The sequence below is a fragment of the Hylobates moloch genome, unplaced genomic scaffold (genome assembly GCF_009828535.3).
Source record: "Hylobates moloch isolate HMO894 unplaced genomic scaffold, HMol_V3 SCAFFOLD_10, whole genome shotgun sequence".
Lineage (NCBI taxonomy): Eukaryota > Metazoa > Chordata > Mammalia > Primates > Hylobatidae > Hylobates > Hylobates moloch.
In genome coordinates, this window is record NW_026652285.1 from 35,790,080 (window position 1) to 35,803,237 (window position 13,158).

Consider the following 13,158-nt stretch of genomic DNA (forward strand, 5'->3'; position numbering starts at 1 on the left):
CTATTTGTATGTGCTGTTTCTAAATTGTACATGTCCAGGAATTTATTCATTTCCTCTAAGTTTTCCAATTTGTTGGTGTATAGTTGTTCATAATGGTCTCCAATGATTCTTGATATTACCATGGTCTTTGTCTTATGTGTTCTTTTATATTTTTGGTTTTATTTCTTAGGATCTTTTTTTTAATCTAGCAAAAGTTTGGTTGATTTTATCTTATTATTGTTATTATTATTTTTTGAGACAGAATCTTGCTCTGTCACCTAGGCTGGAATAGTGAAAAGGCATGATCTTGGCTCATTGCAACCTGCACCTCCAGGGCTCAAGTGATCCTTCTGCCTCAAACTTCCAAGTAGCTGGGACTATAGGTGTGCACCACCACATCTGGCTAATTTTTGTGTCTTTTGTAGAGATGAGGTTTTACCATATTGTTCAGGCTGTTCTTGAATTCCTGAGCTCAAGTGATCCTCTCACTTTGGCCTCCCAAAGTGCTGAGATTACAGGCATGAGCCACGATGCTCAGCCTTTATCTTTTCAAAAAACAAACTTTATTTTTGTTGAAATTTTATATTATTTTAGTCTCAATTTTATTCGTATCTGCTCTGATCTTTATTATTTCTTTCCTTCTAACTTTGGTTTTGTTTGTTCTTATTTTACTAGTTCCTTGAGGTGTAATTTTAGGTTGTTAATTTGAAGTATTCTACTTGTTTGAGATAGGCATTTATTGCTATAAACTTCACTCTTAGTACTACTTTTGCTGTACCCTATAGATTTTGGTATGTTTTATTTCTACTTTTATTTGTTTCAACAAAGTTTAAATTTCCTTCTTAATATCTTCATTGATCCATTGATTGTTCAGGAGCATGTTAATTTCTGTGTGTTTCTGTAGCTTCTAAGGTTCCTCTTGTTACTGATTTCTAATTTCATTTCATTGTGGTCAGAAAAGATATTTGATATAAGTTTTACTTTTCTGAAAAGTAGTAATCAAGGCTTGAAGTGTGAAACAAGTGTCAAGATTTGTTTTGTGGCTTTAAATAATTTTATTTTAAAGAATGTTCATGTGATGATAAGAAAAATGTGTATTCTGCCACAGTTGGATAAAATGCTCTGTAAATGTCAGGCCTAATGTTGTCTAGCATGTAGTTTAACCCTGATGTTTCTTACAGATTTCTGTCTGGATTATCTGTCCATCAGTGAGAGTAGGGTTTTGAAGTCCCTAACTATTGTATTTCAGTCTATCACTCCCTTTAGATATGTTAATATTTGCTTTATATATTTGAGAGCTCTGGAGTTGAGTGCAGAGATATTTATTATTGTTATATCCTCTTGCTGAATTGAGCCCTTTATCATTATATAGTGGCTTCATGTATTTTTACAATCTTAGGTTTGTAGTCTATTTAACTGATAAAAATATAGCTACTCCTGTTCTCATCTGGTTTTAGGCTGCATTAAATAGCTGTCTCCACCCCTTCACTTTCAGTCTATGTGTCTTTAGAGGTGAGGCAGCATATAGTTGGGTCTTGTTTCTTTATCCATTTAGCCATTCTATGTGTTTTACTTGGAGAACTGAGTTCATTTACATTCAATATTATTACTGATAAGTACAGAATTACTACTATCATTTTGTTACTTGCTTTCTGGTTGTTTAGTAACTTCTCTTTCTTCATTTCTTCCTTTGTGATTAAGTGGTTTTCTCTGGGAGTATGATTTAATTCATTGCTTTTTTAGGGTATTTATTATAAGTTTTTATTTTATGGTTATCATGAGGCTTATAAAACTATGTTATAGATATAACAAATTACTTTAAACTGGTGACAACTGTTATTAGTCCATTCTCATGCCACTAATAAAGACATACCTGAAACTGGGTAATTTATAAAGAACAATTTAATGGACTCACAGTTCCACATAGCTGGGGAGGCCTCACCACCATGGTGGAAGGCAAAGGAGGAGCAAAGGCATGTCTTAAATGGCAGCAGGCAAGAGAGCATATACAAGCGAACCATCCTTTATAAAATGATTGTAAAATCAGATCTCATGAGGCTTCAAGTGAACAGCATGGGAAAAATCTGCTCCAATGGTTCAATTACCTCCCACTGGGTCCTTTTCATGACACATGGGGATTATGGGAGCTACAATTCAAGATGAAAATTGGGTGGGGACACAAAGCCTAACCATATTATTCCACACCTGGCCCCTCCCAAATCTCGTGTCCTCACAATTCAAAACACAATCATGTCCTTCCAACAGTCCCCCAAAGTCTTAACTCATTCCATCATTAACTCAAAAGTCCAAGTCCAAAGTCTCATCTGAGACAAGGCCAGTCCCTTCCACCTATGAGCCTGTAAAATCGAAAGCAAGTTAGTTACTTCCTAAACACAAGGGAGGTACAAGCATTGGGTAAATATACCCATTCCAAATGGGAGAAATTGGTCAAAACAAAGAGTCCACAGGCCCCATGTGAATCCAAAACCCAGCAGGGTAGTCATTAAACCTTAAAGCTCCCAAATGATCTCCTTTGACTCCATGTCTCACATCCAGATCACGCCGATGCAAAGGTAGGCTCCCATCGTCTTGGGCAGCTCTTCCCCTGTGGCTTTGCAGGGTACAGCCCCCTTCCTGGCTGTTTTCAAGGGCTCTCATTGAGTGTGGCTTTTTCAGGTGCATAGTTCAGGCTTTCAGTGGATCTACCATTCTGGGGTCTGGAGGACAGTAGTCCTCTTCTCACAGCTCCACTAGGCAGTGAGTGCCTCAGTGCGGACTCTGTGTGTGGGCTCCCACCCCACAGTTTCCTTCAGCACTGCCCTAGCAGAGGTTCTCCATGAGGGCATTGCCCCTGCAGCACCCCTCTGCCTGGACATCCAGGCATTTCCATACATCCTCTAAAATCTAGGTGGAGGTTTCCAAACCTCAATTCTTGACTTCTGTGCACCCGCAGGCCCAACACCATGGGTAAGCCACCAAGACTTGGAGCTTGTACCCTCTGAAGCAATGGCCTGAGCTGTAGGTTTGTCTCTTTTAGTGACAACTGAAGTGCCTGGGACACAGGGCACCAAGTCCCAAGGCTGCACACAGGAGAGGGGCCCTGAACTCAGCCCAGGAAACCATTTGTCCCTTCTAGGCCTCCGGACTTGTGATGGGTGGAGTTGTCATGAAGGTCTCTGACATGCCCTGGAGACATTTTCCCCATTGTCTTGATGACTAACATTTGGTTCCTCATTACTTATGCAAATTTCTGCAGCTGCCTTGAATTTCTCCCTAGAAGATGGAGTTTTCTTTTCTACTGCATTATGCAAATTTTCCGAACTTTTATGCTCTGCTTCCTCTTGAACACTTAGAAATTTATTTTGCCAGATACCCTAAATCATCTCTCTCAAGTTCAAAGTTCCACAGACCTCTAGGACAGGGGCTAAATGCCACCAGTCTCTTTGCATAGTCCTTCAGTCCTTGTATTAGATTTATGACTGGATTTCATATCATGATTACAGTGTCAGCCTATTTTGAATTTCTTTGCATACTTACTTTTACCAGTGGGTTTAATACCTTCAAATCTTTTCTTTTTGCACATTAGTGTTTTTGTCTTTGAGAGTGAAGAATTCCCTTGAGCATTTCTTGTAAGATGAGTCTGGTGGTGATGAATTCCCTCAGCTTTTGTTTGTCTGAAAAAGACTATTTCTCTTGCATCTTTGAAGTGTAATTTTGTAGGGTCCAAAATTCTCAGTTGGCAGTGTTTGATTGTGCTACCAGCACTTTGAATATTTCATCAAAGGGGCGATTTCTTTGCAACATACCATTTAATGTCTTTTTTGCTAAGTCACTGCCTCATTTTTAGCACTAGATGGCACTTTAAGTTCAGGTTTGCCTCTGCTCCAGTAAATTTCAAAGTGCTGTTCACCCTGAATTGGGGAGGTCCCAAAGGGAATATCCTGGCAGTGTGGAAAGGCTGATTAGGGGTTTATGTTCAGGGGACTTGTGTAACATAGTGCCTATAGCATGGTGCTGCTGAACAGCTACTCTGATTTGGTGGTTTCTTTGGCTGAGATATAGAGCAGGGTTTTCCAGTTTGGAGATGGTAGTCCCACCTCCCCTTTGTCTCCTGGCCTGTATAGTTGCTGTTGAGAAGTCTGTTGTCAGATGAATTGGATCTCCTTTATATGTTATTTGCCTCTCTCCTCTTGCTGCTTTTAAGATTCTCTCTTTGTTCTTGATTTTTGAGAGTTTGATTATTATATGCCTTAGATTAGTCTCATTTGGGTTTAATCTATTTGGTGATCTATGGCCCTCCTGTAGGTTTATAACTTTCTTAAGTTTCAAAAACTTTTTTATTATTATTTCTTTAAACAAGCTTTCTCCCCTTTGCTGTTACTCCAATCCCACTTGAACAAGAATAATTCTTAGATTTGCTCTTTTGAGGTAATTGTCTATATCTTGTAGGCATTCCTCATTCCTTTCCATTTTTTTCTTTTTTTTCCTCTGACTGTGTATTTTCCAATAGCTTGTCTTTGAGTTAACTGATTCTTTGCTTGATCCAGTCTGCTTTTTGAGACCTTCTAAGAAATTTTTCAGTATAGCAAATATATTTCTTATATCCAGGATTTTTAAATTATTTTGTTTAAACCTCTTTGTTAAATTTCTCTGATAGATTTCTGAGTTGCTTTTCTGTGTGATTTTAGAGATCACTGAGTTTTCTTAAAGTTTCTATTTTGAATTCTTGATGAGAGAGCTTGCCTGTCACCATCTCATTATAGTCTGTCACTGGTTTCTTGCTTTGTCTACTTTGAGAGATCACACTTCTCTGCTTGTTATTGTTTATTGTGGATATAAGTCTACGCCTTCACGTGCAGGGATATGTTATTTATTCTATGCAGGCACAAGTTATTTATTCTAGTGCTCTTTATCTTGTTTTTATTAGTTATGTTTGCTTAGCGATTTCTTTGCAACATATCATTGCAACATACCATTTAATGTCTTTTTTGCTAAGTCACTGCCTCATTTTTAGCACTAGATGGCACTTTAAGATCAGGTTTGCCTCTGCTCCAGTAAATTTCAAAGTGCTGTTCATCCTGAATTGGGGAGGTCCCAAAGGGAAGCTATTAGGGTTTTTTCAGAGGACTTGTGTAAATATCCTATACATGGTCTGCTGAAACTACTTGTTTGTTGTTTCTTTTTTTTTTTTTTTTTTTTTGAGACGGATCTGGTCTGTCACCAGGCTGGTGGCGGTGACCGACTCGGCTCACCTCCGGTTCACCCATTCTCTGCCTCACCTCTCGAACTGGACTACAGGCCCCCACCAGCCCGGCTAATTTTTGTATGTTTTATAGAACGGGGTTTCACCGGGTCTCCGCCTAATGATCCCCCCCGCCTCCCAACTGGATTACAGCTGACCACCGCCTTGGTAGAGCAGGGTTTTCCAGTTCGGAGATGGTAGTCCCACCTCCCCTTTGTCTCCAGCTGTCATCAAGAATTTTTATCCCTTTAGGCACTTGCAAGGCTTTCTGTCAGTTGAGGCAGGGACAGGCCTTTTGCCAGCAAATGCAACATGGTGGGTAAGCTGGTTGTCCATCTCTATCTCAGTTTTTTTTTAGTATAGTAACTGTGAGTCAGGGGAAAATTTTCTGCTCTCTTGGGGCCTAGCAGATTGGGGGAAGGGTGTTGTGGATCAAAAGTTTGATTCTCTTACAGTCTGCATGAATTTTTTTTTTTTAACCTTTCTGTGGCTCCCGCAACTGTCTCCTTTTCATATTTGAGTTCTGGAATATTGCTGGTGATAATCTCAGCACCATATATTTGTTTTTGGTTTTCTGTGGGTGGAGGAGTGAAGCCAACTCACTTCTACTCTGCCTTTGGTTCTCATTTCTTTAACTTTCAAAAATATTTTTGACATTTAGGTGTTGTATTTTACGTAGATGTAGACTACAGAACTGTGTTCAAACTAGGACATTTGTTTTACCATATGCTAATATATTCACTTATTTGGGTTACATTTTTCAGTCAATTTTCATGTTAAAAATAAGGTTTAATTTAAACAGGCAGAACCCAGGAGTTGGTGGACACAATGCATATTAAGATATTTAGATTCTTCCTTACATACCCAATATCTTACTTACAAATTTATGCAAAACCTTTCTGATTTAGATTCAATGCAATTTTCATTTTAATGAAAGAGACTGGGAAGTCTTTTTTTGTTGTTTTGTTGTATCACTACTTAATACAGCAGAAATAGGCAGCTATATATATTGCTATAAAATGTTTTATCCAGTTTGGTATTATAAGAATTAATGATTCCTACAATAATAAAATTCTTCTTAAAATAGTATTTACATTTCATGTGTAAACATTCTTGCTCAGCTCTCCTTTATTTGATGAAATTTTCTTCGCCTTCTAAATACTCTTGACCTACAGATGCCAAATAAGTCTTCTGTTATCAGATATTGGAGTTGTAATTATTTTTTCTTCATTCGTTTCTCTTTTTTTCTTAGTCTTAAGTAAGTTTTAAATAATCTGTGCTTTTAAACCAAGAATCTAGAAGAACATATCTGAGGATCAACAATCCCAATATATTTACCCATATTGTCTCAAATTCTCTTTTTAAAAAGTTACATGAAACAAAAATTAAGTTACCTTATGGTAAGTTACAATGGTAATTAACGTTTTCTAGTTCTTATTATGTTGTTGTGTCATGGAACTTGTTTCCTGCTGTAGACCGTCAAAGAAAAATTTGGAGGACAGAGTTAAATAAATACTTTATTCAAGACTATTCCAATAGGGGAGAATATCAAGAAGGAAGTTTATCATATGTGATTAGGCCGCCTGTATTTGCTAATTGGTGCTCATGGAATTTAAGTTCTTACCTTCCTATAGAGACTGAAAGATAGGGGTTCTTATTTCTCTTAGTGACTACATTTTAAAAGGATGCTTTTTCAGCTCCTTGAGAAATGTGTTTGTGGTTTGTAATATTGGCAAGAAGCTGTGAGAAAACTTATATTTCAAAGGGGCAAATTAAGTATTTGTGATGTTTTCTACATAAAATGCTCTAAGAAAAAAGAGTTTGGGGAGCCACAGTCAGGAAGAAACCTGACTAACGTTCTGCCAAGCTGTTGTGGGAAGTTAAGGTCATGTTGGTTAAAACTCACTTGGAAAAAAAAAATTACTCTGCACCCCACTCTTTCCACCTTTCAAAATTATTAGAGGGCTCAGAGTCAGATCCTATTAGATTAAGAGATTTGATATTCATGGAGCAATGTATAATAGTAGATATAAAATAGTAAGAAAAAATAGGGGAAAAAACCCTTGGCACTTTTCTGGGTTTAAAAAAGAGTATCCCTTAAGAATGCTGTATATTCAATGATGCTTATTGACAAATATTTTTATATTTCCTGTCTCAGAGTCATAGATAATATTTTAAAATGTTGTATGTATTATATGCAACATAATGTTGTGAATAATATTGTGAAACATTTTGTGAAATATTCAACATTTTTTGTCTACATTGATATACATTCTCAGGTTTCATTCATAATGAGAAATATGTAATACCACTTTTTTATTTTTTTAATTATTTTAGTTGCTTTGCCAAAGATTTATCTTATTGGCCTTTTCAGAGAAATGTCTTGGATGTGTTCATTAATTCTACCAATATTCTGTTGTCATTAATTTTGGTTTGTAGTTTTATTAATTCTTTATTCTGTTTTGTTAAGAGTTATATACACATTTTATAATTTTAAGGTAAATATGTAATTACTATAATTTTTTTGTTTAATTCAAAGGCATTTAAAACTCTCAAATTTTCTTTTTGGCTGCATCTCACAGGTTTCTTTCCCCATTGCCTTCATTTTCTGGCTATTTTTTATTTTTCTTTAATTTCTTATTTAGAGTTAAGAGCTTTATCTGTTTTCCTTTTTACATTTCTCTTTTTTATCTTTTTATCTTTTTTTTCCTTTTTGTGGAGAATGGAATCTTGCTATATTGCCATGACAGGTCTCAAACTCCTGAGCTCAAGCTATCCTCCCACCTCTGCCTCCCTAAGACCTGTGATTACAGGTATGAGCCACTGTGCCCATCATCTTTTTTACATTTCTAAGTAATACTTTGAATTGGTAAAATATATATAGCATAAAGTTTACCTTATAAACAATTTTAAGGGTACAGTTTTGTGGTATTAAGTATGTTTACATTATTGTGCAACCGTGATCATCATCCATCTCCAGAATGCTTTCATTTTTCTCATCTGAAACTCTGTATCTGTCAAACATTAACTCCCCATTCTCTATACCCTGCAAACCCTGGCAATCACACCACTCTACTTTCTGATTCTATAAATATTCTAGGTACCTCATGTAAGGGAAATCATATAACATTTGTCTTTTCATGACTGATTTATTTCATTTAGCATAATGCCTTCAAAGTTCATGCATGTCGTAGCATGTGTCAGAATCTTTCTCTCTTTTAAGGCTGAATGACATTCCATTTTGTGTTTTTACCACTTTTTGTTTATCCATTTATATGTTGATGGACGCTTGGATTGCTTCTATCTTTTGGCTATTCTGAGTATATAACCAGAAATAGTGTGCTGGATCATATGATAATTTGATGTTTAATATTTTCTTGAAGAATTGCCATAACATCTTCTACAGTGGCTGGAATATTTTATATTCTTACCAGAAATGTATAAAGGTTCCAATTTCTTTATGTCCTCACCAACAACTGTGATTTTCTGTGGTTGTCTTTTTTTTTTTTTTTTTTTTTTTGTAATAGCCATCCTAATGAATGTAAAGTGGTATCTTATTGGGGTTTTCATTTAAATTTCCCTAAAAATTAGTAGTGTTAAACATTTTTTTGTGTGCGTTTTTTGGCCGCTTGCATATATTGTCTGGAGACATAAATTTGGATATCTTCTTTGGAAAAATGTCTATCCAAGTCTTTTCTTCATTTTTTAATCAAGTTTTTTTTTTTTTTTTTTTTTACTGTCGAGTTGTAGAAGTTCTTTATATATTCTAGATATACATTTCTTATAGATATATGATTTGCCAATGTTTTCTCTTATTCTGTGGGTTGCCTCCTTATTCTGTTGATAATGTTTTTGATGCACAGAAGTTTTAAAATTGATGAAATCCAACTTATCTATTTTCTTTTGTTGCCTGTGCTTTCGGTTTCAGATCCAAGAAATCCACTAAACCCACTGTCATGAAGTTTTTTTCTCCTATGTGTTCTTCTAAGGGTTTTATATTTCTAGTTATCAGTGTTTAGGCCTTTGATCCATTTTGAGTTAATTGGATTTATTGTGAGTTTTTTAAAAATAGTATAAGGGTTCAACAATATTTTTGCATGTAGATACCTGGTTTCCCCAATAACATTTGTTGAAAAGACTGCCCTTTCCTCATTGAATGGTCTTGGAATCCTTGTTAAAAATCATTTTACAATATATATAAGGGTTTCTTTCTGAGCTCCATTTTATTCTGTTGGTTGTTTTGTCTGTCTTCTTTGTCAGGACCATACTATTTTTATGTTTTCCTGGGAGAACCATAACCTGGAGCTTCCTAATCTGCATTGTGCTGACAGCAGCCCTCCCAAATTCAGTTTGCAAATTGTGTTATTTATCTTTACTGAGATCACTGAAGTTATAGAATGAGGCTTCTGCTTTTTCTGGTTTTTGAAATGTTTTGAAGTTATGTTGTGGAAACTTGAAATGAAGATATCATTTCTGTTTCTTGTGAACATAATAAAGACAGATGTATAACAAAGTCATGGAAAAATAATCACATTTAAAAAAATTTTGACAATCATAGGAGCTTCTAAGCCAAATCATGCTATTTAGTTAGTTAAAAATGAAAGAGATAAGTTTCAAAATAATGTTATTTCTTGCCTTGATCATACAGAAGAGATCATTTATTCCACTTATCTTATTTTAAGAAAATAATATTATTCTAATTTAATATTTAAAATAGTATTTTCTGCATTGAAAGGTCTTTGCTTGTGCTTTTTCAGATGCTTTAAAATGTTCAGACAACTAAATGAGTTATTAAACAATGTGAACATTAATATAGTTTTAAAAATTACATCAGCTGATAGATTCAATAATAAATAAACTAAATTTTTCTTAAAGATACCTGTTATTTAAAGCATATGAAGTCTTAATTAAACTTAGAGAATTAAGTTCAACAATTCACTTGAGCATTTTGATTGCAGTTCATTTTTTAATGTGATTTCTGAAGTTTATTTTGTAAAACTCAAAACAAAGTTTTTGAAAACATATATTTTTTACATTTATAAATTATGTTATTATAGTACTTTACATACCTGTTTAGGTATACAGTTACATCTGTGTTTCTGTCATTTTTTATTTGCATATTTAACAGATTTTACTTTACCAGATAAAAAGTCAGAATTACCTAGGAATGATTGATACTAGGAAAAGACTATTTAAATTGCAACCACTTGAAATCAGAACCAAAATTTCATAGGGTATTGAAAACCAATATTTTGATTAATACTTATATCGAAAAACAAAAAATTGAAAATTATGAAGCAATTTGATTTAAAAAAATGAAATCTGTTCATCATAGGCTGTGTTACAAAGAACATAGTCTCTTTGTACATGGAGGTGGAACTGTATTACAAAAAGTGAAAAAAGAAAGAAAAAAGCATCTTGAGTCTGAGATGGACTTAATTTTTTTGGCAATAGCACAATGTAACAGCCTTCCCTGGGCATTGCCATTGGCAATAATATCAGAAAAAAGATAATATTTCAGGGCTTTGCCAATTTCCCCAAGGGCCTCCTTTAGTCCTTCAATTTTCAAATCATTCTCTTTTGTAGCATCTGTCATATTATATGACTGTTGAAATTGGTCTCATTCTAGAAGACTCTCTTAAGACACTGTCTTTTGGTGAGATTTCAGCAGATCTCCAATAGTACTTTCATCCACTTCATGAATGACACGTTTTTTTCAATGTTTGAATTTCACTTTATATTATGTTAGAATAACTTTGATTTAACAAAGTTGAATTGATGACTAGGGACACGTGTATTAAGCAGGAAAGGATGTTAGGGAAGAGACAAACTTTGTTCATTTTGAAACTTTGTTTCTTGACGTCTGACTTCAGCATGGTATTGAGTTGTTGCAGAGTTTTAAAGATTTGAATTTTCATAAAACATGACTCCACATTTTTAAAATCAATGTTACTTGGAACATAAATGTTTATGACTCATTTTCATTGAGGATATAATTTTTTTCTATTTAATGTTTTTAAAATTGAATTTTATTTTCTCTGATGTAAACACTGAATCACTGCAAGAAAGCAAGCAACCTTTTTTCTTTTTAATTTATCAAATAGATTTTTGCTAATTATTCTGCATTTATCATTTTTGTTTCATAGCTATAGGTAGGTTTCTTATAATCATCAACATTTATACATTAATTTGACACATTACAGTAGTGTTTTGCATTTAAAAAGCAGGAAATAACTTAGATATTTTATTACCATAACTCCTATGTTTGATCTTATTTTTGTTATTTTGTTTAATATTTTCTAATTCTGTACATTCTTTTTTTCTTGTTTCCTACAATTTTTTTTTGCTCTAAACTTTTCTTGTTTTGATAGGCATATTCTAACAGCATCTATGTTTTAAATAGAAAGCAGGAAGGTATTTGATACAAAATTGTTAGGATACCCAGAGAAACAAATTCTCCTGGGCCTCCAGGAATTATTTCTTGAACATGAAAGAATCGACCCATCAAAGGAGCTATTATTTTTTAAGTCACTTTGGAAATATTGAGCTTAAGAATATAGTGTTTGAGCTGATATCCAAGGTATAGGAGTGGAAATCAGGAATTACCACCGACCTTACCGCTGCTGTTACTGCTAACTTCACCACCACAGTTGTCTGAGAAACTGGGGAATGGACACTGGCCTGCTGATGCAGGAAAGCCGTATCTCTACAACCTTGATTGCCAACAGCTAAAACAGTAAAATGGGCCACACATAATCTTTAATTCACTTCTGCTTTCCAAAGTTTCTGTACTTTTACTTGATTAGTGAGAATTTTTATCCAAAACTCTAGCTGTGAAGGAATCTGGAAAATGCATTGCTTTCCTCTCTGGGATCTGTATAGAAAGTTACCATGGAAGGCAGTTGGGATAGAAATGGAGTGGCCACTCCACAGCATCTATTCCAAGAGGGTTGTGCTTTATTCATAATTCTACTTGAAGTTGTCTTTAAGATTTTCTGCTTCATAAAATCAGTCTTAAACTCTAATTTTATAATTGTGAGAATTAGGAGATAATTATCAGTCTTTGCTTATACATAACTTAGTGTTTTCTAACTATTACACTGTACTGAAATATTGCATGCTAATATATACATATATGTATATATACAGATATAATTATAAATGTATCATATATATTTTTTCAAAATAATTTCCTCAACTTCTGCTCATAAGTTGATAAGCAGATTCTTAGAGCCATCTTCCATGTCTCACTGACATTATGAGAGGTGTTTTAATAAAAAGTTTTAAAAATGCATCTGAGACATTATGTGAGAATCCAAAATCATAGTTTATTGGCTCAGGATTTGTAATAGCTATCACAACACATTCCTGTCCCAGCATATTATTCTTGTAACTTAAAGCTATTTCTCAATATACGATTTTTTGGTAGGCTTTTAATGTAAATTGTCAAAATCTGGAGGGTGAATTTTTCTAAAGTTGCTTAAGGCAGAGCAATATAGCACTTATGCAGTTTTCTTCAAAATCATCATGATCTGGAATTATCCTTTGCAATGTATTTTATTACAGCGAATGTGCTCCATAAGCATTCCAATTGCCTAATATTTAAATCAATTTGGTAAATGTTAATTGTGTACCTAATGTATTCCAGGCATTATAATAGGTCTTGGGGCTTCAACAATGAATGCCCCATTCCACCTCTAACATAATGGTCTGTTATAATTAATATAAATTGATAAGCACTATGCCAAAAACATGAAGGAAGTATAATAGAAGAATCATTAACTTTGCCTGTTGGCTAAGAATCAGAGCAGATTTCACAGAGAGAATAATGGTTTACCATATCTCTCAATTTCCTAGTTAAAATAAAAAGTAAACCCAGGATAGAGCTGTCATTTTAATTTAAACAAATTAAAACAAATGCGAAGCATTTTACACCT